Source organism: Bombus fervidus, chromosome 3 (assembly GCF_041682495.2).
Source record: "Bombus fervidus isolate BK054 chromosome 3, iyBomFerv1, whole genome shotgun sequence".
Taxonomy (NCBI): Eukaryota; Metazoa; Arthropoda; class Insecta; order Hymenoptera; family Apidae; genus Bombus; species Bombus fervidus.
Window position 1 is genome coordinate 729,436 of NC_091519.1, and position 27,561 is coordinate 756,996.

A 27,561-nucleotide genomic window follows, 5' to 3' on the forward strand; every position below is an offset into this window, starting at 1 on the left:
TATATGTTATAGCATAATGCTACATAACGTTATACGTTATAACGTGGTGCTACATAACGTTATACGTTATAACGTAATAGTATACAACGTTATACGTTATAACGTAATGCTATCTAACGTTATACGTTATAACGTAATGCTCCATAACGTTATACGTTATAACGTAATAGTATACGACGTTATATGTTATAGCGTAGTGCTACATAACGTTATACGTTATAACGTAATAGTATACAACGTTATACGTTATAACGTAATGCTACATAACGTTATACGTTATAAGGTAATAGTATATAACGTATAACGTTATAAGGTAACAATATATAACGAAATACGTTATAACGTAATGCTACATAACGTTATACGTTATAAGGTAAGCGTATATAACGTTATACGTTATGGCGTAATGCTACATAACATTATACGTTATAAGGTAATAGTATATAACGTTACACGTTATAACGTAGTGGTACATAACGTTGTACGTTATAAGGTAATAGTATATAACGTTATACGTTATAACGTAATGCTACATAACGTTATACGTTATAAGGTAAGCGTATATAACGTTATACGTTATGGCGTAATGCTACATAACATTATACGTTATAAGGTAATAGTATATAACGTTACACGTTATAACGTAGTCGTACATAACGTTGTACGTTATAAGGTAATAGTATATAACGTTATACGTTATAACGTAGTGCTACATAACGTTATACGTTATATCGTAATAGTATAGAACGTTATACGTTATAACGTAATGCTACATAACGTTATACGTTATAACGTAATAGTATACAACGTTATACGTTATAACGTAATGCTACATAACGTTATACGTTATAACGTAATAGTATACAACGTTATACGTTATAACGTAATGCTACATAACGTTATACGTTATAAGGTAATAGTATACCACGTTATACGTTATAACGTGATGCTACATAACGTTATACGTTATAAGGTAATAGTATATAACGTTATACGTTATAACGTAATGCTATCTAACGTTATACGTTATAACGTAATGCTCCATAACGTTATACGTTATAACGTAATAGTATACGACGTTATATGTTATAGCGTAGTGCTACATAACGTTATACGTTATAACGTAATAGTATAGAACGTTATACGTTATAACGTAATGCTACATAACGTTATACGTTATAACGTAATAGTATACAACGTTATACGTTATAGCGTAATGCTACATAACGTTATACGTTATAACGTAATAGTGTACAACGTTATACGTTATAACGTAATGCTACATAACGTTATACGTTATAAGGTAATAGTATACCACGTTATACGTTATAACGTGATGCTACATAACATTATACGTTATAAGGTTATAGTATACAACGTTATATGTTATAGCATAATGCTACATAACGTTATACGTTATAACGTGGTGCTACATAACGTTATACGTTATAACGTAATAGTATACAACGTTATACGTTATAACGTAATGCTATCTAACGTTATACGTTATAACGTAATGCTCCATAACGTTATACGTTATAACGTAATAGTATACGACGTTATATGTTATAGCGTAGTGCTACATAACGTTATACGTTATAACGTAATAGTATACAACGTTATACGTTATAACGTAATGCTACATAACGTTATACGTTATAAGGTAATAGTATATAACGTATAACGTTATAAGGTAACAATATATAACGAAATACGTTATAACGTAATGCTACATAACGTTATACGTTATAAGGTAAGCGTATATAACGTTATACGTTATGGCGTAATGCTACATAACATTATACGTTATAAGGTAATAGTATATAACGTTACACGTTATAACGTAGTGGTACATAACGTTGTACGTTATAAGGTAATAGTATATAACGTTATACGTTATAACGTAGTGCTACATAACGTTATACGTTATAACGTAATAGTATAGAACGTTATACGTTATAACGTAATGCTACATAACGTTATACGTTATAACGTAATAGTATACAACGTTATACGTTATAACGTAATGCTACATAACGTTATACGTTATAACGTAATAGTATACAACGTTATACGTTATAACGTAATGCTACATAACGTTATACGTTATACGGTAATAGTATGCCACGTTATACGTTATAACGTGATGCTACATAACGTTATACGTTATAACGTAATAGTATACAACGTTATACGTTATCACCTCATGCTACATAACGTTATACGTTATAAGGTAATAGTATACAACGTATAACGTTATAAGGTAACAATATATAAGGATATACGTTATAACGTAATGCTACATAACGTTATACGTTATAACGTAATAGTATACAACGAAATACGTTATAACGTAATGCTACATAACGTTATACGTTATAAGGTAATAGTATACAACGTTATACGTTATAACGTAATGCTACATAACGTTATACGTTATAACGTAATAGTATACAACGTTATACGTTATAACGTAATGCTACATAACATTATACGTTATAAAGTTATAGTATACAGCGTTATATGTTATAGCATAATGCTACATAACGTTATACGTTATAACGTAATGCTACATAACGTTATACGTTATAAGGTAGTAGTATACAACGTTATACGTTATAACGTAATGCTACATAACGTTATACGTTATAACGTCGTGCTACATAACGTTATACGTTATAACGTAATAGTATACAACGTTATACGTTATAACGTCGTGCTACATAACGTTATACGTTATAACGTAATAGTATACAACGTTATACGTTATAACGTCATGCTACATAACGTTATACGTTATAACGTAATAGTATACAACGTTATACGTTATAACGTAATGCTACATATCGTTATACGTTATAACGTAATAGTATACAACGTTATACGTTATAACGTAATGCTACATAACGTTATACGTTATAACGTAATAGTATACAACGTTATACGTTATAACGTAACGCTACATATCGTTATACGTTATAACGTAATAGTATACAGCGTTATACGTTATAACGTAGTGCTACATAACGTTGTACGTTATAGCGTAATAGTATACAACGTTATACGTTATAACGTAATGCTACATAACGTTATACGTTATAAGGTAATAGTATATAACGTATAAGGTTATATGGTAACAATATATAACGATATACGTTATAACGTAATGCTACATAACGTTGTACGTTATAAGGTAACATTATATAACGTTATACGTTAGAACGTAATGCTACATAACGTTATACGATATAAGGTAATAGTATATAACGATATACGTTATAACGTAGTGCTACATAACGTTATACGTTATAAGGTAAGATTATACAACGTTATACGTTAGTACGTAATGCTACATAACGTTGTACGTTATAAGGTAATAGTATATAACGTTATACGTTATAACGTAGTGCTACATAACGTTATACGTTATAACGTAATGCTACATAACGTTATACGTTATAAGGTACTAGTATACAACGTTATACGTTATAACGTAATGCTACAGAACATTATACGTTATAAGGTACTAGTATACTACGTTATACGTTATAACCTAATGCTACATAACGTTATACGTTATAAGGTAGTAGTATACAACGTATAACGTTATAAGGTAACAATATATAAGGATATACGTTATAACGTAATGCTACATAACGTTATACGTTATAACGTAATAGTATACAACGAAATACGTTATAACGTAATAGTATACAACGAAATGCGTTATAACGTAATGCTACATAACGTTATACGTTATAAGGTAATAGTATATAACGTTATACGTTATAGCGTACTACTACATAACGTTATACGTTATAAGGTAATAGTATATAGCGTTATACGTTATAACGTAATGCTACATAACGTAATACGTTATAAGGTAACAGTACATAGCGTTATACGATATAACGTAGTGCTACATAACGTTATACGTTATAACGTGGTGCTACATAACGTTATACGTTATAACGTCGTGCTACATAACGTTATACGTTATAACGTAATAGTATACAACGTTATACGTTATAACGTAATGCTACATAACGTTATACGTTATAACGTAATAGTATACAACGTTATACGTTATAACGTAATGCTATCTAACGTTATACGTTATAACGTAATAGTATACAACGTTATACGTTATAACGTAATGCTACATATCGTTATACGTTATAACGTAATAGTATACAACGTTATACGTTATAACGTAATGCTACATAACGTTATACGTTATAAAGTAATAGTATACAACGTTATACGTTATAACGTAATGCTACATAACATTATACGTTATAAGGTTATAGTATACAACGTTATATGTTATAGCATAATGCTACATAACGTTATACGTTATAACGTAATGCTACATAACGTTATACGTTATAAGGTAGTAGTATACAACGTTATACGTTATAACGTAATGCTACATAACGTTATACGTTATAACGAACTAGTATACAACGTTATACGTTATAACGTCGTGCTACATAACGTTATACGTTATAACGTAATAGTATACAACGTTATACGTTATAACGTAATGCTACATAACGTTATACGTTATAACGTAATAGTATACAACGTTATACGTTATAACGTAATGCTACATATCGTTATACGTTATAACGTAATAGTATACAACGTTATACGTTATAACGTAATGCTACATAACGTTATACGTTATAACGTAATAGTATACAACGTTATACGTTATAACGTAATGCTACATATCGTTATACGTTATAACGTAATAGTATACAACGTTATACGTTATAACGTAATGCTACATAACGTTATACGTTATAACGTAATAGTATACAACGTTATATGTTATAGCAAAATGCTACATAACGTTATACGTTATAACGTAATGCTACATAACGTTATACGTTATAAGGTAATAGTATACAACGTTATACGTTATAACGTAGTGCTACATAACGTTATACGTTATAACGTGGTGCTACATAACGTTATACGTTATAAAGTCGTGCTACATAACGTTATACGTTATAACGTAATAGTATACAACGTTATACGTTATAACGTAATGCTACATAACGTTATACGTTATAACGTAATAGTATACGACGAAATACGTTATAACGTAATGCTACATAACGTTATACGTTATAAGGTACTAGTATACAACGTTATACGTTATAACGTAATGCTACATAACGTTATACGTTATAACGCAATAGTATACATCGTTATACGTTATAACGTAATGCTACATAACGTTATACGTTATAAGGTACTAGTATACAACGTTATACGTTATAACGTAATGCTACAGAACATTATACGTTATAAGGTACTAGTATACTACGTTATACGTTATAACCTAATGCTACATAACGTTATACGTTATAAGGTAGTAGTATACAACGTATAACGTTATAAGGTAACAATATATAAGGATATACGTTATAACGTAATGCTACATAACGTTATACGTTATAACGTAATAGTATACAACGAAATACGTTATAACGTAATAGTATACAACGAAATACGTTATAACGTAATGCTACATAACGTTATACGTTATAAGGTAATAGTATATAACGTTATACGTTATAGCGTAATGCTACATAACGTTATACGTTATAAGGTAATAGTATATAACGTTATACGTTATAACGTAATAGTATACAACGAAATACGTTATAACGTAATGCTACATAACGTTATACGTTATAAGGTAATAGTATATAACGTTATACGTTATAGCGTACTACTGCATAACGTTATACGTTATAAGGTAATAGTATATAGCGTTATACGTTATAACGTAATGCTACATAACGTAATACGTTATAAGGTAACAGTACATAGCGTTATACGATATAACGTAGTGCTACATAACGTTATACGTTATAACGTGGTGCTACATAACGTTATACGTTATAACGTCGTGCTACATAACGTTATACGTTATAACGTAATAGTATACAACGTTATACGTTATAACGTAATGCTACATAACGTTATACGTTATAACGTAATAGTATACAACGTTATACGTTATAACGTAATGCTATCTAACGTTATACGTTATAACGTAATAGTATACAACGTTATACGTTATAACGTAATGCTACATATCGTTATACGTTATAACGTAATAGTATACAACGTTATACGTTATAACGTAATGCTACATAACGTTATACGTTATAAAGTAATAGTATACAACGTTATACGTTATAACGTAATGCTACATAACATTATACGTTATAAGGTTATAGTATACAACGTTATATGTTATAGCATAATGCTACATAACGTTATACGTTATAACGTAATGCTACATAACGTTATACGTTATAAGGTAGTAGTATACAACGTTATACGTTATAACGTAATGCTACATAACGTTATACGTTATAACGTACTAGTATACAACGTTATACGTTATAACGTCGTGCTACATAACGTTATACGTTATAACGTAATAGTATACAACGTTATACGTTATAACGTAATGCTACATAACGTTATACGTTATAACGTAATAGTATACAACGTTATACGTTATAACGTAATGCTACATATCGTTATACGTTATAACGTAATAGTATACAACGTTATACGTTATAACGTAATGCTACATAACGTTATACGTTATAACGTAATAGTATACAACGTTATACGTTATAACGTAATGCTACATATCGTTATACGTTATAACGTAATAATATACATCGTTATACGTTATAACGTAATGCTACATAACGTTGTACGTTATAACGTAATAGTATACAACGTTATACGTTATAACGTAATGCTACATAACGTTATACGTTATAACGTAATAGTATACAACGTTATATGTTATAGCAAAATGCTACATAACGTTATACGTTATAACGTAATGCTACATAACGTTATACGTTATAAGGTAATAGTATACAACGTTATACGTTATAACGTAGTGCTACATAACGTTATACGTTATAACGTGGTGCTACATAACGTTATACGTTATAAAGTCGTGCTACATAACGTTATACGTTATAACGTAATAGTATACAACGTTATACGTTATAACGTAATGCTACATAACGTTATACGTTATAACGTAATAGTATACAACGAAATACGTTATAACGTAATGCTACATAACGTTATACGTTATAAGGTACTAGTATACAACGTTATACGTTATAACGTAATGCTACATAACGTTATACGTTATAACGCAATAGTATACATCGTTATACGTTATAACGTAATGCTACATAACGTTATACGTTAAAAGGTAATAGTATATAACGTTATACGTTATAACGCAGTGCTACATAACGTTATACGTTATAAGGTAATAGTATATAACGTTATACGTTATAACGTAATGCTATCTAACGTTATACGTTATAACGTAATGCTCCATAACGTTATACGTTATAACGTAATAGTATACGACGTTATATGTTATAGCGTAGTGCTACATAACGTTATACGTTATAACGTAATAGTATAGAACGTTATACGTTATAACGTAATGCTACATAACGTTATACGTTATAACGTAATAGTATACAACGTTATACGTTATAACGTAATGCTACATAACGTTATACGTTATAACGTAATAGTATACAACGTTATACGTTATAACGTAATGCTACATAACGTTATACGTTATAAGGTAATAGTATACCACGTTATACGTTATAACGTGATGCTACATAACATTATACGTTATAAGGTTATAGTATACAACGTTATATGTTATAGCATAATGCTACATAACGTTATACGTTATAACGTAATGCTACATAACGTTATACGTTATAAGGTACTAGTATACAACGTTATACGTTATAACGTAATGCTACATAACGTTATACGTTATAACGCAATAGTATACAACGTTATACGTTATAACCTAATTCTACGTAACGCTATACGTTATAAGGTAATACTATATAACGTATAACGTTATAAGGTAACAATATATAACGATATACGTTATAACGTAATGCTACATAACGTTATACGTTATAAGGTACTAGTATACAACGTTATACGTTATAACGTAGTGCTACATAACGTTATACGTTATAAGGTAATAGTATATAACGTTATACGTTATAACGTAATGCTACATAACGTAATACGTTATAAGGTAACAGTACATAGCGTTATACGATATAACGCAGTGCTACATAACGTTATACGTTATAACGTGGTGCTACATAACGTTATACGTTATAACGTAATAGTATACAACGTTATACGTTATAACGTAATGCTATCTAACGTTATACGTTATAACGTAATGCTCCATAACGTTATACGTTATAACGTAATAGTATACAACGTTATACGTTATAACGTAGTGCTACATAACGTTATACGTTATAACGTGGTGCTACATAACGTTATACGTTATAAAGTCGTGCTACATAACGTTATACGTTATAACGTAATAGTATACAACGTTATACGTTATAACGTAATGCTACATAACGTTATACGTTATAACGTAATGCTACATAACGTTATACGTTATAACGTAATAGTATACAACGTTATACGTTATAACGTAATGCTACATAACGTTATACGTTATAACGTAATAGTATACAACGTTATACGTTATAACGTAGTGCTACATAACGTTATACGTTATAACGTGGTGCTACATAACGTTATACGTTATAAAGTCGTGCTACATAACGTTATACGTTATAACGTAATAGTATACAACGTTATACGTTATAACGTAATGCTACATAACGTTATACGTTATAACGTAATAGTATACAACGAAATACGTTATAACGTAATGCTACATAACGTTATACGTTATAAGGTACTAGTATACAACGTTATACGTTATAACGTAATGCTACATAACGTTATACGTTATAACGCAATAGTATACATCGTTATACGTTATAACGTAATGCTACATAACGTTATACGTTAAAAGGTAATAGTATATAACGTTATACGTTATAACGCAGTGCTACATAACGTTATACGTTATAAGGTAATAGTATATAACGTTATACGTTATAACGTAATGCTATCTAACGTTATACGTTATAACGTAATGCTCCATAACGTTATACGTTATAACGTAATAGTATACGACGTTATATGTTATAGCGTAGTGCTACATAACGTTATACGTTATAACGTAATAGTATACAACGTTATACGTTATAACGTAATGCTACATAACGTTATACGTTATAACGTAATAGTATACAACGTTATACGTTATAACGTAATGCTACATAACGTTATACGTTATAAGGTAATAGTATACCACGTTATACGTTATAACGTGATGCTACATAACATTATACGTTATAAGGTTATAGTATACAACGTTATATGTTATAGCATAATGCTACATAACGTTATACGTTATAACGTAATGCTACATAACGTTATACGTTATAAGGTACTAGTATACAACGTTATACGTTATAACGTAATGCTACATAACGTTATACGTTATAACGCAATAGTATACAACGTTATACGTTATAACCTAATTCTACATAACGCTATACGTTATAAGGTTATAATATATAACGTATAACGTTATAAGGTAACAATATATAACGATATACGTTATAACGTAATGCTACATAACGTTATACGTTATAAGGTACTAGTATACAACGTTATACGTTATAACGTAGTGCTACATAACGTTATACGTTATAAGGTAATAGTATATAACGTTATACGTTATAACGTAATGCTACATAACGTAATACGTTATAAGGTAACAGTACATAGCGTTATACGATATAACGTAGTGCTACATAACGTTATACGTTATAACGTGGTGCTACATAACGTTATACGTTATAACGTAATAGTATACAACGTTATACGTTATAACGTAATGCTATCTAACGTTATACGTTATAACGTAATGCTCCATAACGTTATACGTTATAACGTAATGGTATACAACGTTATACGTTATAACGTAGTGCTACATAACGTTATACGTTATAACGTGGTGCTACATAACGTTATACGTTATAAAGTCGTGCTACATAACGTTATACGTTATAACGTAATAGTATACAACGTTATACGTTATAACGTAATGCTACATAACGTTATACGTTATAACGTAATGCTACATAACGTTATACGTTATAACGTAATAGTATACAACGTTATACGTTATAACGTAATGCTACATAACGTTATACGTTATAACGTAATAGTATACAACGTTATACGTTATAACGTAATGCTACATATCGTTATACGTTATAACGTAATAGTATACAACGTTATACGTTATAACGTAGTGCTACATAACGTTATACATTATAGCGTGGTGCTACATAACGTTATACGTTATAAAGTCGTGCTACATAACGTTATACGTTATAACGTAATAGTATACAACGTTATACGTTATAACGTAATGCTACATAACGTTATACGTTATAACGTAATAGTATACAACGAAATACGTTATAACGTAATGCTACATAACGTTATACGTTATAAGGTACTAGTATACAACGTTATACGTTATAACGTAATGCTACATAACGTTATACGTTATAACGCAATAGTATACATCGTTATACGTTATAACGTAATGCTACATAACGTTATACGTTAAAAGGTAATAGTATATAACGTTATACGTTATAACGCAGTGCTACATAACGTTATACGTTATAACGTAATGCTCCATAACGTTATACGTTATAACGTAATAGTATACGACGTTATATGTTATAGCGTAGTGCTACATAACGTTATACGTTATAACGTAATAGTATACAACGTTATACGTTATAACGTAATGCTACATAACGTTATACGTTATAACGTAATAGTATACAACGTTATACGTTATAACGTAATGCTACATAACGTTATACGTTATAAGGTAATAGTATACCACGTTATACGTTATAACGTGATGCTACATAACATTATACGTTATAAGGTTATAGTATACAACGTTATATGTTATAGCATAATGCTACATAACGTTATACGTTATAACGTAATGCTACATAACGTTATACGTTATAAGGTACTAGTATACAACGTTATACGTTATAACGTAATGCTACATAACGTTATACGTTATAACGCAATAGTATACAACGTTATACGTTATAACCTAATTCTACATAACGTTATACGTTATAAGGTAATAATATATAACGTATAACGTTATAAGGTAACAATATATAACGATATACGTTATAACGTAATGCTACATAACGTTATACGTTATAAGGTACTAGTATACAACGTTATACGTTATAACGTAGTGCTACATAACGTTATACGTTATAAGGTAATAGTATATAACGTTATACGTTATAACGTAATGCTACATAACGTAATACGTTATAAGGTAACAGTACATAGCGTTATACGATATAACGTAGTGCTACATAACGTTATACGTTATAACGTGGTGCTACATAACGTTATACGTTATAACGTAATAGTATACAACGTTATACGTTATAACGTAATGCTATCTAACGTTATACGTTATAACGTAATGCTCCATAACGTTATACGTTATAACGTAATAGTATACGACGTTATATGTTATAGCGTAGTGCTACATAACGTTATACGTTATAACGTAATAGTATACAACGTTTCGAAGTTATAACGTAATGCTACATAACGTTATACGTTATAAGGTAATAGTATATAACGTATAACGTTATAAGGTAACAGTATATAACGAAATACGTTATAACGTAATGCTACATAACGTTTTACGTTATAAGGTAAGCGTATATAACGTTATACGTTATGGCGTAATGCTACATAACATTATACGTTATAAGGTAATAGTATATAACGTTACACGTTATAACGTAGTGGTACATAACGTTGTACGTTATAAGGTAATAGTATATAACGTTATACGTTATAACGTAGTGCTACATAACGTTATACGTTATAACGTAATAGTATAGAACGTTATACGTTATAACGTAATGCTACATAACGTTATACGTTATAACGTAATAGTATACAACGTTATACGTTATAACGTAATGCTACATAACGTTATACGTTATAACGTAATAGTATACAACGTTATACGTTATAACCTAATGCTACATAACGTTATACGTTATAAGGTAATAGTATACCACGTTATACGTTATAACGTGATGCTACATAACGTTATACGTTATAACGTAATAGTATACAACGTTATACGTTATAACCTAATGCTACATAACGTTATACGTTATAAGGTAATAGTATACAACGTATAACGTTATAAGGTAACAATATATAAGGATATACGTTATAACGTAATGCTACATAACGTTATACGTTATAAGGTAAGCGTATATAATGTTATACGTTATGGCGTAATGCTACATATCGTTATACGATATAACGTAATAGTATACAATGTTATACGTTATAAAATAATGCTACATAACGTTATACGTTATAAGGTAATAGTATACAACGTATAACGTTATAAGGTAACAATATATAAGGATATACGTTATAACGTAATGCTACATAACGTTATACGTTATAACGTAATAGTATACAACGAAATACGTTATGACGTAATGCTACATAACGTTATACGTTATAAGGTAATAGTATATAACGTTATACGTTATAGCGTAATGCTACATAACGTTATACGTTATAAGGTAATAGTATATGACGTTATACGTTATAACGTAATGCTACATAACGTTATACGTTATAACGTAATAGTATACAACGTTATACGTTATAACCTAATGCTACATAACGTTATACGTTATAAGGTAATAGTATACAACGTAAAACGTTATAAGGTAACAATATATAAGGATATACGTTATAACGTAATGCTACATAACGTTATAGGTTATAACGTAATAGTATACAACGAAATACGTTATGACGTAATGCTACATAACGTAATACGTTATAAGGTAACAGTACATAGCGTTATACGATATAACGTAGTGCTACATAACGTTATACGTTATAACGTGGTGCTACATAACGTTATACGTTATAACGTCGTGCTACATAACGTTATACGTTATAACGTAATAGTATACAACGTTATACGTTATAACGTAATGCTACATAACGTTATACGTTATAACGTAATAGTATACAACGTTATACGTTATAACGTAATAGTATACAACAAAATACGTTATAACGTAATGCTACATAACGTTATACGTTATAACGTAATAGTATACAACGTTATACGTTATAACGTAATGCTACATATCGTTATACGTTATAACGTAATAGTATACAACGTTATACGTTATAACGTAATGCTACATAACGTTATACGTTATAACGTAATAGTATACAACGTTATACGTTATAACGTAATGCTACATAACATTATACGTTATAAGGTTATAGTATACAACGTTACATGTTATAGCATAATGCTACATTACGTTATACGTTATAACGTAATGCTACATAACGTTATACGTTATAAGGTAGTAGTATACAACGTTATACGTTATAACGTAATGCTACATAACGTTATACGTTATAACGTAATAGTATACAACGTTATACGTTATATCGTAATAGTATACAACGAAATACGTTATAACGTAATGCTACATAACGTTGTACGTTATAAGGTAATAGTATATAACGTTATACGTTATAACGTAATAGTATACAACGTTATACGTTATAACGTAATAGTATACAACGAAGTACGTTATAACGTAATGCTACATAACGTTATACGTTATAAGGTAATAGTATATAAAGTTATACGTTATAGCGTAATGCTACATAACGTTATACGTTATAAGGTAATAGTATACAACGTATAACGTTATAAGGTAACAATATATAAGGATATACGTTATAACGTAATGCTATATAACGTTATACGTTATAACGTACTAGTATACAACGTTATACGTTATAACGTCATGCTACATAACGTTATACGTTATAACGTAATAGTATACAACGTTATACGTTATAACGTAATGCTACATATCGTTATACGTTATAACGTAATAGTATACAACGTTATACGTTATAACGTAATGCTACATAACGTTATACGTTATAACGTAATGCTACATATCGTTATACGTTATAACGTAATAGTATACAACGTTATACGTTATAACGTAATGCTACATAACGTTATACGTTATAACGTAATGCTACATATCGTTATACGTTATAACGTAATAGTATACAACGTTATACGTTATAACGTAATGCTACATAACATTATACGTTATAAGGTTATAGTATACAACGTTATATGTTATAGCATAATGCTACATTACGTTATACGTTATAACGTAATGCTACATAACGTTATACGTTATAAGGTAGTAGTATACAACGTTATACGTTATAACGTAATGCTACATAACGTTATACGTTATAACGTAATAGTATACAACGTTATACGTTATAACGTAATAGTATACAACGAAATACGTTGTAACGTAATGCTACATAACGTTATACGTTATAAGGTAATAGTATATAACGTTATACGTTATAGCGTAATGCTACATAACGTTATACGTTATAACGTACTAGTATACAACGTTATACGTTATAACGTCGTGCTACATAACGTTATACGTTATAACGTAATAGTATACAACGTTATACGTTATAACGTAATGCTACATAACGTTATACGTTATAACGTAATAGTATACAACGTTATACGTTATAACGTAATGCTACATATCGTTATACGTTATAACGTAATAGTATACAACGTTATACGTTATAACGTAGTGCTACATAACGTTATACGTTATAACGTGGTGCTACATAACGTTATACGTTATAAAGTCGTGCTACATAACGTTATACGTTATAACGTAATAGTATACAACGTTATACGTTATAACGTAATGCTACATAACGTTATACGTTATAACGTAATTGTATACAACGAAATACGTTATAACGTAATGCTACATAACGTTATACGTTATAAGGTACTAGTATACAACGTTATACGTTATAACGTAATGCTACATAACGTTATACGTTATAACGCAATAGTATACATCGTTATACGTTATAACGTAATGCTACATAACGTTATACGTTAAAAGGTAATAGTATATCACGTTATACGTTATAACGCAGTGCTACATAACGTTATACGTTATAAGGTAATAGTATATAACGTTATACGTTATAACGTAATGCTATCTAACGTTATACGTTATAACGTAATGCTCCATAACGTTATACGTTATAACGTAATAGTATACGACGTTATATGTTATAGCGTAGTGCTACATAACGTTATACGTTATAACGTAATAGTATAGAACGTTATACGTTATAACGTAATGCTACATAACGTTATACGTTATAACGTAATAGTATACAACGTTATACGTTATAGCGTAATGCTACATAACGTTTTACGTTATAACGTAATAGTGTACAACGTTATACGTTATAACGTAATGCTACATAACGTTATACGTTATAAGGTAATAGTATACCACGTTATACGTTATAACGTGATGCTACATAACATTATACGTTATAAGGTTATAGTATACAACGTTATATGTTATAGCATAATGCTACATAACGTTATACGTTATAACGTGGTGCTACATAACGTTATACGTTATAACGTAATAGTATACAACGTTATACGTTATAACGTAATGCTATCTAACGTTATACGTTATAACGTAATGCTCCATAACGTTATACGTTATAACGTAATAGTATACGACGTTATATGTTATAGCGTAGTGCTACATAACGTTATACGTTATAACGTAATAGTATACAACGTTATACGTTATAACGTAATGCTACATAACGTTATACGTTATAAGGTAATAGTATATAACGTATAACGTTATAAGGTAACAATATATAACGAAATACGTTATAACGTAATGCTACATAACGTTATACGTTATAAGGTAAGCGTATATAACGTTATACGTTATGGCGTAATGCTACATAACATTATACGTTATAAGGTAATAGTATATAACGTTACACGTTATAACGTAGTGGTACATAACGTTGTACGTTATAAGGTAATAGTATATAACGTTATACGTTATAACGTAGTGCTACATAACGTTATACGTTATAACGTAATAGTATAGAACGTTATACGTTATAACGTAATGCTACATAACGTTATACGTTATAACGTAATAGTATACAACGTTATACGTTATAACGTAATGCTACATAACGTTATACGTTATAACGTAATAGTATACAACGTTATACGTTATAACGTAATGCTACATAACGTTATACGTTATAGGGTAATAGTATACCACGTTATACGTTATAACGTGATGCTACATAACGTTATACGTTATAACGTAATAGTATACAACGTTATACGTTATCACCTCATGCTACATAACGTTATACGTTATAAGGTAATAGTATACAACGTATAACGTTATAAGGTAACAATATATAAGGATATACGTTATAACGTAATGCTACATAACGTTATACGTTATAACGTAATAGTATACAACGAAATACGTTATAACGTAATGCTACATAACGTTATACGTTATAAGGTAATAGTATACAACGTTATACGTTATAACGTAATGCTACATAACGTTATACGTTATAACGTAATAGTATACAACGTTATACGTTATAACGTAGTGGTACATAACGTTGTACGTTATAAGGTAATAGTATATAACGTTATACGTTATAACGTAATGCTACATAACGTTATACGTTATAACGTAATAGTATACAACGTTATACGTTATAGCGTAATGCTACATAACGTTATACGTTATAACGTAATAGTATACAACGTTATACGTTATAGCGTAATGCTACATAACATTATACGTTATAAAGTTATAGTATACAGCGTTATATGTTATAGCATAATGCTACATAACGTTATGCGTTATAACGTAATGCTACATAACGTTATACGTTATAAGGTAAGCGTATATAACGTTATACGTTATGGCGTAATGCTACATAACATTATACGTTATAAGGTAATAGTATATAACGTTACACGTTATAACGTAGTGGTACATAACGTTGTACGTTATAAGGTAATAGTATATAACGTTATACGTTATAACGTAATGCTACATAACGTTATACGTTATAACGTAATAGTATACAACGTTATACGTTATAGCGTAATGCTACATAACGTTATACGTTATATCGTAATAGTGTACAACGTTATACGTTATAACGTAATGCTACATAACGTTATACGTTATAAGGTAATAGTATACCACGTTATACGTTATAACGTGATGCTACATAACATTATACGTTATAAGGTTATAGTATGCAACGTTATATGTTATAGCATAATGCTACATAACGTTATACGTTATAACGTGGTGCTACATAACGTTATACGTTATAACGTAATAGTATACAACGTTATACGTTATAACGTAATGCTATCTAACGTTATACGTTATAACGTAATGCTCCATAACGTTATACGTTATAACGTAATAGTATACGACGTTATATGTTATAGCGTAGTGCTACATAACGTTATACGTTATAACGTAATAGTATACAACGTTATACGTTATAACGTAATGCTACATAACGTTATACGTTATAAGGTAATAGTATATAACGTATAACGTTATAAGGTAACAATATATAACGAAATACGTTATAACGTAATGCTACATAACGTTATACGTTATAAGGTAAGCGTATATAACGTTATACGTTATGGCGTAATGCTACATAACATTATACGTTATAAGGTAATAGTATATAACGTTACACGTTATAACGTAGTGGTACATAACGTTGTACGTTATAAGGTAATAGTATATAACGTTATACGTTATAACGTAGTGCTACATAACGTTATACGTTATAACGTAATAGTATAGAACGTTATACGTTATAACGTAATGCTACATAACGTTATACGTTATAACGTAATAGTATACAACGTTATACGTTATAACGTAATGCTACATAACGTTATACGTTATAACGTAATAGTATACAACGTTATACGTTATAACGTAATGCTACATAACGTTATACGTTATAGGGTAATAGTATACCACGTTATACGTTATAACGTGATGCTACATAACGTTATACGTTATAACGTAATAGTATACAACGTTATACGTTATCACCTCATGCTACATAACGTTATACGTTATAAGGTAATAGTATACAACGTATAACGTTATAAGGTAACAATATATAAGGATATACGTTATAACGTAATGCTACATAACGTTATACGTTATAACGTAATAGTATACAACGAAATACGTTATAACGTAATGCTACATAACGTTATACGTTATAAGGTAATAGTATACAACGTTATACGTTATAACGTAATGCTACATAACGTTATACGTTATAACGTAATAGTATACAACGTTATACGTTATAACGTAATGCTACATAACATTATACGTTATAAAGTTATAGTATACAGCGTTATATGTTATAGCATAATGCTACATAACGTTATGCGTTATAACGTAATGCTACATAACGTTATACGTTATAAGGTAGTAGTATACAACGTTATACGTTATAACGTAATGCTACATAACGTTATACGTTATAACGTAATAGTATACAACGTTATACGTTATAACGTAATGCTACATATCGTTATACGTTATAAGGTAATAGTATATAACGTTATACGTTATAGCGTACTACTACATAACGTTATACGTTATAAGGTAAGAGTATATAGCGTTATACGTTATAACGTAATGCTACATAACGTTATACGTTATAACGTAATAGTATACAACGTTATACGTTATAACGTCGTGCTACATAACGTTATACGTTATAACGTAATAGTATACAACGTTATACGTTATAACGTAATGCTACATAACGTTATACGTTATAACGTAATAGTATACAACGTTATACGTTATAACGTAATGCTACATATCGTTATACGTTATAACGTAATAGTATACAACGTTATACGTTATAACGTAATGCTACATAACGTTATACGTTATAACGTAATAGTATACAACGGTATACGTTATAACGTAATGCTACATATCGTTATACGTTATAACGTAATAGTATACAACGTTATACGTTATAACGTAATGCTACATAACGTTATACGTTATAACGTAATAGTATACAACGGTATACGTTATTACGTAATGCTACATATCGTTATACGTTATAACGTAATAATATACAACGTTATACGTTATAACGTAATGCTACATAACGTTGTACGTTATAACGTAATAGTATACAACGTTATACGTTATAACGTAATGCTACATAACGTTATACGTTATAACGTAATAGTATACAACGTTATACGTTATAACGTAATGCTACATAACATTATACGTTATAAGGTTATAGTATACAACGTTATATGTTATAGCATAATGCTACATAACGTTATACGTTATAACGTAATGCTACATAACGTTATACGTTATAAGGTAGTAGTATACAACGTTATACGTTATAACGTAATGCTACATAACGTTATACGTTATAACGTACTAGTATACAACGTTATACGTTATAACGTCGTGCTACATAACGCTATACGTTATAACGTAATAGTATACAACGTTATACGTTATAACGTAATGCTACATAACGTTATACGTTATAACGTAATAGTATACAACGTTATACGTTATAACGTAATGCTACATATCGTTATACGTTATAACGTAATAGTATACAACGTTATACGTTATAACGTAATGCTACATAACGTTATACGTTATAACGTAATGCTACATAACGTTATACGTTATAACGTAATAGTATACAACGTTATACGTTATAACGTAATGCTACATATCGTTATACGTTATAACGTAATAATATACAACGTCATACGTTATAACGCAATGCTACATAACGTTGTACGTTATAACGTAATAGTATACAACGTTATACGTTATAACGTAATGCTACATAACGTTATACGTTATAACGTAATAGTATACAACGTTATACGTTATAACGTAATGCTACATAACGTTATACGTTATAAGGTAATAGTATACAACGTTATACGTTATAACGTAATGCTACATAACGTTATACGTTATAAGGTAATAGTATACAACGTTATATGTTATAGCATAATGCTACATATCGTTATACGTTATAACGTAATGCTACATAACGTTATACGTTATAAGGTAGTAGTATACAACGTTATACGTTATAACGTAATGCTACATAACGTTATACGTTACAAGGTACTAGTATACAACGTTATACGTTATAACGTCGTGCTACATAACGTTATACGTTATAACGTAATAGTATACAACGTTATACGTTATAACGTAATGCTACATAACGTTATACGTTATAACGTAATAGTATACACCGTTATACGTTATAACGTCGTGCTACATAACGTTATACGTTATAACGTAATAGTATACAACGTTATACGTTATAACGTAATAGTATACAACGTTATACGTTATAACGTAATGCTACATAACGTTATACGTTTTAACGTAATAGTATACAACATTATACGTTATAACGTAATGCTACATAACGTTATACGTTATAAGGTAATAGTATACCACGTTATACGTTATAACGCAATGCTACATAACGTTATACGTTATAACGTAATAGTATACAACGTTATACGTTATATCGTAATGCTACATAACGTTATACGTTATAACGTAATAGTATACAACGTTATACGTTATAACGTAATGCTACATAACGTTATACGTTATAACGTAATAGTATACAACGAAATACGTTACAACGTAATGCTACATAACGTTATACGTTATAAGGTAATAGTATATAACGTTACACGTTATAACGTAGTGCTACATAACGTTATACGTTATAACGTAATAGTATAAAACGTTATACGTTATAACGTAATGCTACATAACGTCATACGTTATAAGGTAATAGTATATAACGTATAACGTTATGTGGTAACAATATATAACGATATACGTTATAACGTAATGCTACATAACGTTATACGTTATAAGGTAACAGTATATAACGTTATACGTTAGAACGTAATGCTACATAACGTTACACGATATAAGGTAATAGTATATAACGATATACGTTATAACGTAGTGCTACATAACGTTATACGTTATAAGGTAGTAGTATACAACGTTATACGTTATAACGTAATGCTACATAACGTTATACGTTATAACGTACTAGTATACAACGTTATACGTTATAACGTCGTGCTACATAACGTTATACGTTATAACGTAATAGTATACAACGTTATACGTTATAACGTAATGCTACATAACGTTATACGTTATAACGTAATCGTATACAACGTTATACGTTATAACGTAATGCTACATATCGTTATACGTTATAACGTAATAGTATACAACGTATAACGTTATAAGGTAACAATATTTAAGGATATACGTTATAACGTAATGCTACATAACGTTATACGTTATAACGTAATAGTATACAACGAAATACGTTATAACGTAATAGTATACAACGAAATACGTTATAACGTAATGCTACATAACGTTATACGTTATAAGGTAATAGTATATAACGTTATACGTTATAGCGTAATGCTACATAACGTTATACGTTATAAGGTTATAGTATATAACGTTATACGTTATAACGTAATAGTATACAACGAAATACGTTATAACGTAATGCTACATAACGTTATACGTTATAACGTAATGCTACATAACGTTATACGTTATAACGTAATAGTATACAACGTTATACGTTATAACGTAATGCTATCTAACGTTATACGTTATAACGTAATAGTATACAACGTTATACGTTATAACGTAATGCTACATATCGTTATACGTTATAACGTAATAGTATACAACGTTATACGTTATAACGTAATGCTACATAACGTTATACGTTATAAAGTAATGGTATACAGCGTTATACGTTATAACGTAATGCTACATAACGTTATACGTTATAACGTACTAGTATACAACGTTATACGCTATAACGTCGTGCTACATAACGTTATACGTTATAACGTAATAGTATACAACGTTATACGTTATAACGTAATGCCACATAACGTTATACGTTATAACGTAATAGTATACAACGTTATACGTTATAACGTAATGCTACATATCGTTATACGTTATAACGTAATAGTATACAACGTTATACGTTATAACGTAATGCTACATAACGTTATACGTTATAACGTAATAGTATACAACGTTATACGTTATAACGTACCGCTACATATCGTTATACGTTATAACGTAATAGTATACAGCGTTATACGTTATAACGTAATGCTACATAACGTTGTACGTTATAGCGTAATAGTATACAACGTTATACGTTATAACGTAATGCTACATAACGTTATACGTTATAAGGTAATAGTATATAACGTATAAGGTTATATGGTAACAATATATAACGATATACGTTATAACGTAATGCTACATAACGTTGTACGTTATAAGGTAACAGTATATAACGTTATACGTTAGAACGTAATGCTACATAACGTTATACGATATAAGGTAATAGTATATAACGTCATACGTTATAACGTAGTGCTACATAACGTTATACGTTATAAGGTAAGATTATATAACGTTATACGTTAGTACGTAATGCTACATAACGTTGTACGTTATAAGGTAATATTATATAACGTTATACGTTATAACGTAGTGCTACATAACGTTATACGTTATAACGTAATAGTATAGAACGTTATACGTTATAACGTAATGCTACATAACGTTATACGTTATAACGTAATAGTATAGAACGTTATACGTTATAACGTAATGCTACATAACGTTATACGTTATAACGTATTAGTATACAACGTTATACGTTATAACGTAATGCTACATAACGTTATACGTTATAAGGTAATAGTATACCACGTTATACGTTATAACGTAATGCTACATAACGTTATACGTTATAAGGTACTAGTATACAACGTTATACGTTATAACGTAATGCTACAGAACATTATACGTTATAAGGTACTAGTATACAACGTTATACGTTATAACCTAATGCTACATAACGTTATACGTTATAAGGTAATAGTATACAACGTATAACGTTATAAGGTAACAATATATAAGGATATACGTTATAACGTAATGCTACATAACGTTATACGTTATAACGTAATAGTATACAACGAAATACGTTATAACGTAATAGTATACAACGAAATACGTTATAACGTAATGCTACATAACGTTATACGTTATAAGGTAATAGTATATAACGTTATACGTTATAGCGTAATGCTACATAACGTTATACGTTATAAGGTAATAGTATATAACGTTATACGTTATAACGTAATAGTATACAACGAAATACGTTATAACGTAATGCTACATAACGTTATACGTTATAAGGTAATAGTATATAACGTTATACGTTATAGCGTAATACTACATAACGTTATACGTTATAAGGTAATAGTATATAGCGTTATACGTTATAACGTAATGCTACATAACGTAATACGTTATAAGGTAACAGTACATAGCGTTATACGATATAACGTAGTGCTACATAACGTTATACGTTATAACGTGGTGCTACATAACGTTATACGTTATAACGTCGTGCTACATAACGTTATACGTTATAACGTAATAGTATACAACGTTATACGTTATAACGTAATGCTACATAACGTTATACGTTATAACGTAATAGTATACAACGTTATACGTTATAACGTAATGCTATCTAACGTTATACGTTATAACGTAATAGTATACAACGTTATACGTTATAACGTAATGCTACATATCGTTATACGTTATAACGTAATAGTATACAACGTTATACGTTATAACGTAATGCTACATAACGTTATACGTTATAAAGTAATAGTATACAACGTTATACGTTATAACGTAATGCTACATAACATTATACGTTATAAGGTTATAGTATACAACGTTATATGTTATAGCATAATGCTACATAACGTTATACGTTATAACGTAATGCTACATAACGTTATACGTTATAAGGTAGTAGTATACAACGTTATACGTTATAACGTAATGCTACATAACGTTATACGTTATAACGTACTAGTATACAACGTTATACGTTATAACATCGTGCTACATAACGTTATACGTTATAACGTAATAGTATTCAACGTTAGACGTTATAACGTAATGCTACATAACGTTATACGTTATAAGGTAATAGTATACAACGTTATATGTTATAGCATAATGCTACATAACGTTATACGTTATAACGTAATGCTACATAACGTTATACGTTATAAGGTAGTAGTATACAACGTTATACGTTATAACGTAATGCTACATAACGTTATACGTTATAAGGTACTAGTATACAACGTTATACGTTATAACGTCGTGCTACATAACGTTATACGTTATAACGTAATAGTATACAACGTTATACGTTATAACGTAATGCTACATAACGTTATACGTTATAACGTAATAGTATACATCGTTATACGTTATAACGTCGTGATACATAACGCTATACGTTATAACGTAATAGTATACAACGTTATACGTTATAACGTAATAGTATACAACGTTATACGTTATAACGTAATAGTATATAACGTTATACGATATAACGTAGTGCAACATAACGTTATACGTTATAACGTCGTGCTACATAACGTTATACGTTATAACGTAATAGTATACAACGTTATACGTTATAACGTAATGCCACATAACGTTATACGTTATAACGTAATAGTATACAACGTTATACGTTATAACGTAATGCTACATATCGTTATACGTTATAACGTAATAGTATACAACGTTATACGTTATAACGTAATGCTACATAACGTTATACGTTATAACGTAATAGTATACAACGTTATACGTTATAACGTAACGCTACATATCGTTATACGTTATAACGTAATAGTATACAGCGTTATACGTTATAACGTAATGCTACATAACGTTGTACGTTATAGCGTAATAGTATACAACGTTATACGTTATAACGTAATGCTACATAACGTTATACGTTATAAGGTAATAGTATATAACGTATAAGGTTATATGGTAACAATATATAACGATATACGTTATAACGTAATGCTACATAACGTTGTACGTTATAAGGTAACAGTATATAACGTTATACGTTAGAACGTAATGCTACATAACGTTATACGATATAAGGTAATAGTATATAACGTCATACGTTATAACGTAGTGCTACATAACGTTATACGTTATAAGGTAAGATTATATAACGTTATACGTTAGTACGTAATGCTACATAACGTTGTACGTTATAAGGTAATATTATATAACGTTATACGTTATAACGTAGTGCTACATAACGTTATACGTTATAACGTAATAGTATAGAACGTTATACGTTATAACGTAATGCTACATAACGTTATACGTTATAACGTAATAGTATAGAACGTTATACGTTATAACGTAATGCTACATAACGTTATACGTTATAACGTATTAGTATACAACGTTATACGTTATAACGTAATGCTACATAACGTTATACGTTATAAGGTAATAGTATACCACGTTATACGTTATAACGTAATGCTACATAACGTTATACGTTATAAGGTACTAGTATACAACGTTATACGTTATAACGTAATGCTACAGAACATTATACGTTATAAGGTACTAGTATACAACGTTATACGTTATAACCTAATGCTACATAACGTTATACGTTATAAGGTAATAGTATACAACGTATAACGTTATAAGGTAACAATATATAAGGATATACGTTATAACGTAATGCTACATAACGTTATACGTTATAACGTAATAGTATACAACGAAATACGTTATAACGTAATAGTATACAACGAAATACGTTATAACGTAATGCTACATAACGTTATACGTTATAAGGTAATAGTATATAACGTTATACGTTATAGCGTAATGCTACATAACGTTATACGTTATAAGGTAATAGTATATAACGTTATACGTTATAACGTAATAGTATACAACGAAATACGTTATAACGTAATGCTACATAACGTTATACGTTATAAGGTAATAGTATATAACGTTATACGTTATAGCGTAATACTACATAACGTTATACGTTATAAGGTAATAGTATATAGCGTTATACGTTATAACGTAATGCTACATAACGTAATACGTTATAAGGTAACAGTACATAGCGTTATACGATATAACGTAGTGCTACATAACGTTATACGTTATAACGTGGTGCTACATAACGTTATACGTTATAACGTCGTGCTACATAACGTTATACGTTATAACGTAATAGTATACAACGTTATACGTTATAACGTAATGCTACATAACGTTATACGTTATAACGTAATAGTATACAACGTTATACGTTATAACGTAATGCTATCTAACGTTATACGTTATAACGTAATAGTATACAACGTTATACGTTATAACGTAATGCTACATATCGTTATACGTTATAACGTAATAGTATACAACGTTATACGTTATAACGTAATGCTACATAACGTTATACGTTATAAAGTAATAGTATACAACGTTATACGTTATAACGTAATGCTACATAACATTATACGTTATAAGGTTATAGTATACAACGTTATATGTTATAGCATAATGCTACATAACGTTATACGTTATAACGTAATGCTACATAACGTTATACGTTATAAGGTAGTAGTATACAACGTTATACGTTATAACGTAATGCTACATAACGTTATACGTTATAACGTACTAGTATACAACGTTATACGTTATAACATCGTGCTACATAACGTTATACGTTATAACGTAATAGTATTCAACGTTAGACGTTATAACGTAATGCTACATAACGTTATACGTTATAAGGTAATAGTATACAACGTTATATGTTATAGCATAATGCTACATAACGTTATACGTTATAACGTAATGCTACATAACGTTATACGTTATAAGGTAGTAGTATACAACGTTATACGTTATAACGTAATGCTACATAACGTTATACGTTATAAGGTACTAGTATACAACGTTATACGTTATAACGTCGTGCTACATAACGTTATACGTTATAACGTAATAGTATACAACGTTATACGTTATAACGTAATGCTACATAACGTTATACGTTATAACGTAATAGTATACATCGTTATACGTTATAACGTCGTGATACATAACGCTATACGTTATAACGTAATAGTATACAACGTTATACGTTATAACGTAATAGTATACAACGTTATACGTTATAACGTAATAGTATATAACGTTATACGATATAACGTAGTGCAACATAACGTTATACGTTATAACGTAGTGCTCCATAACGTTATACGTAATAAGGTAATAGTATATAACGTTATACGATATAACGTAGTGCAACATAACGTTATACGTTATAACGTAATGCTACATAACGTAATACGTTATAAGGTAACAGTACATAGCGTTATACGATATAACGTAGTGCTACATAACGTTATACGTTATAACGTGGTGC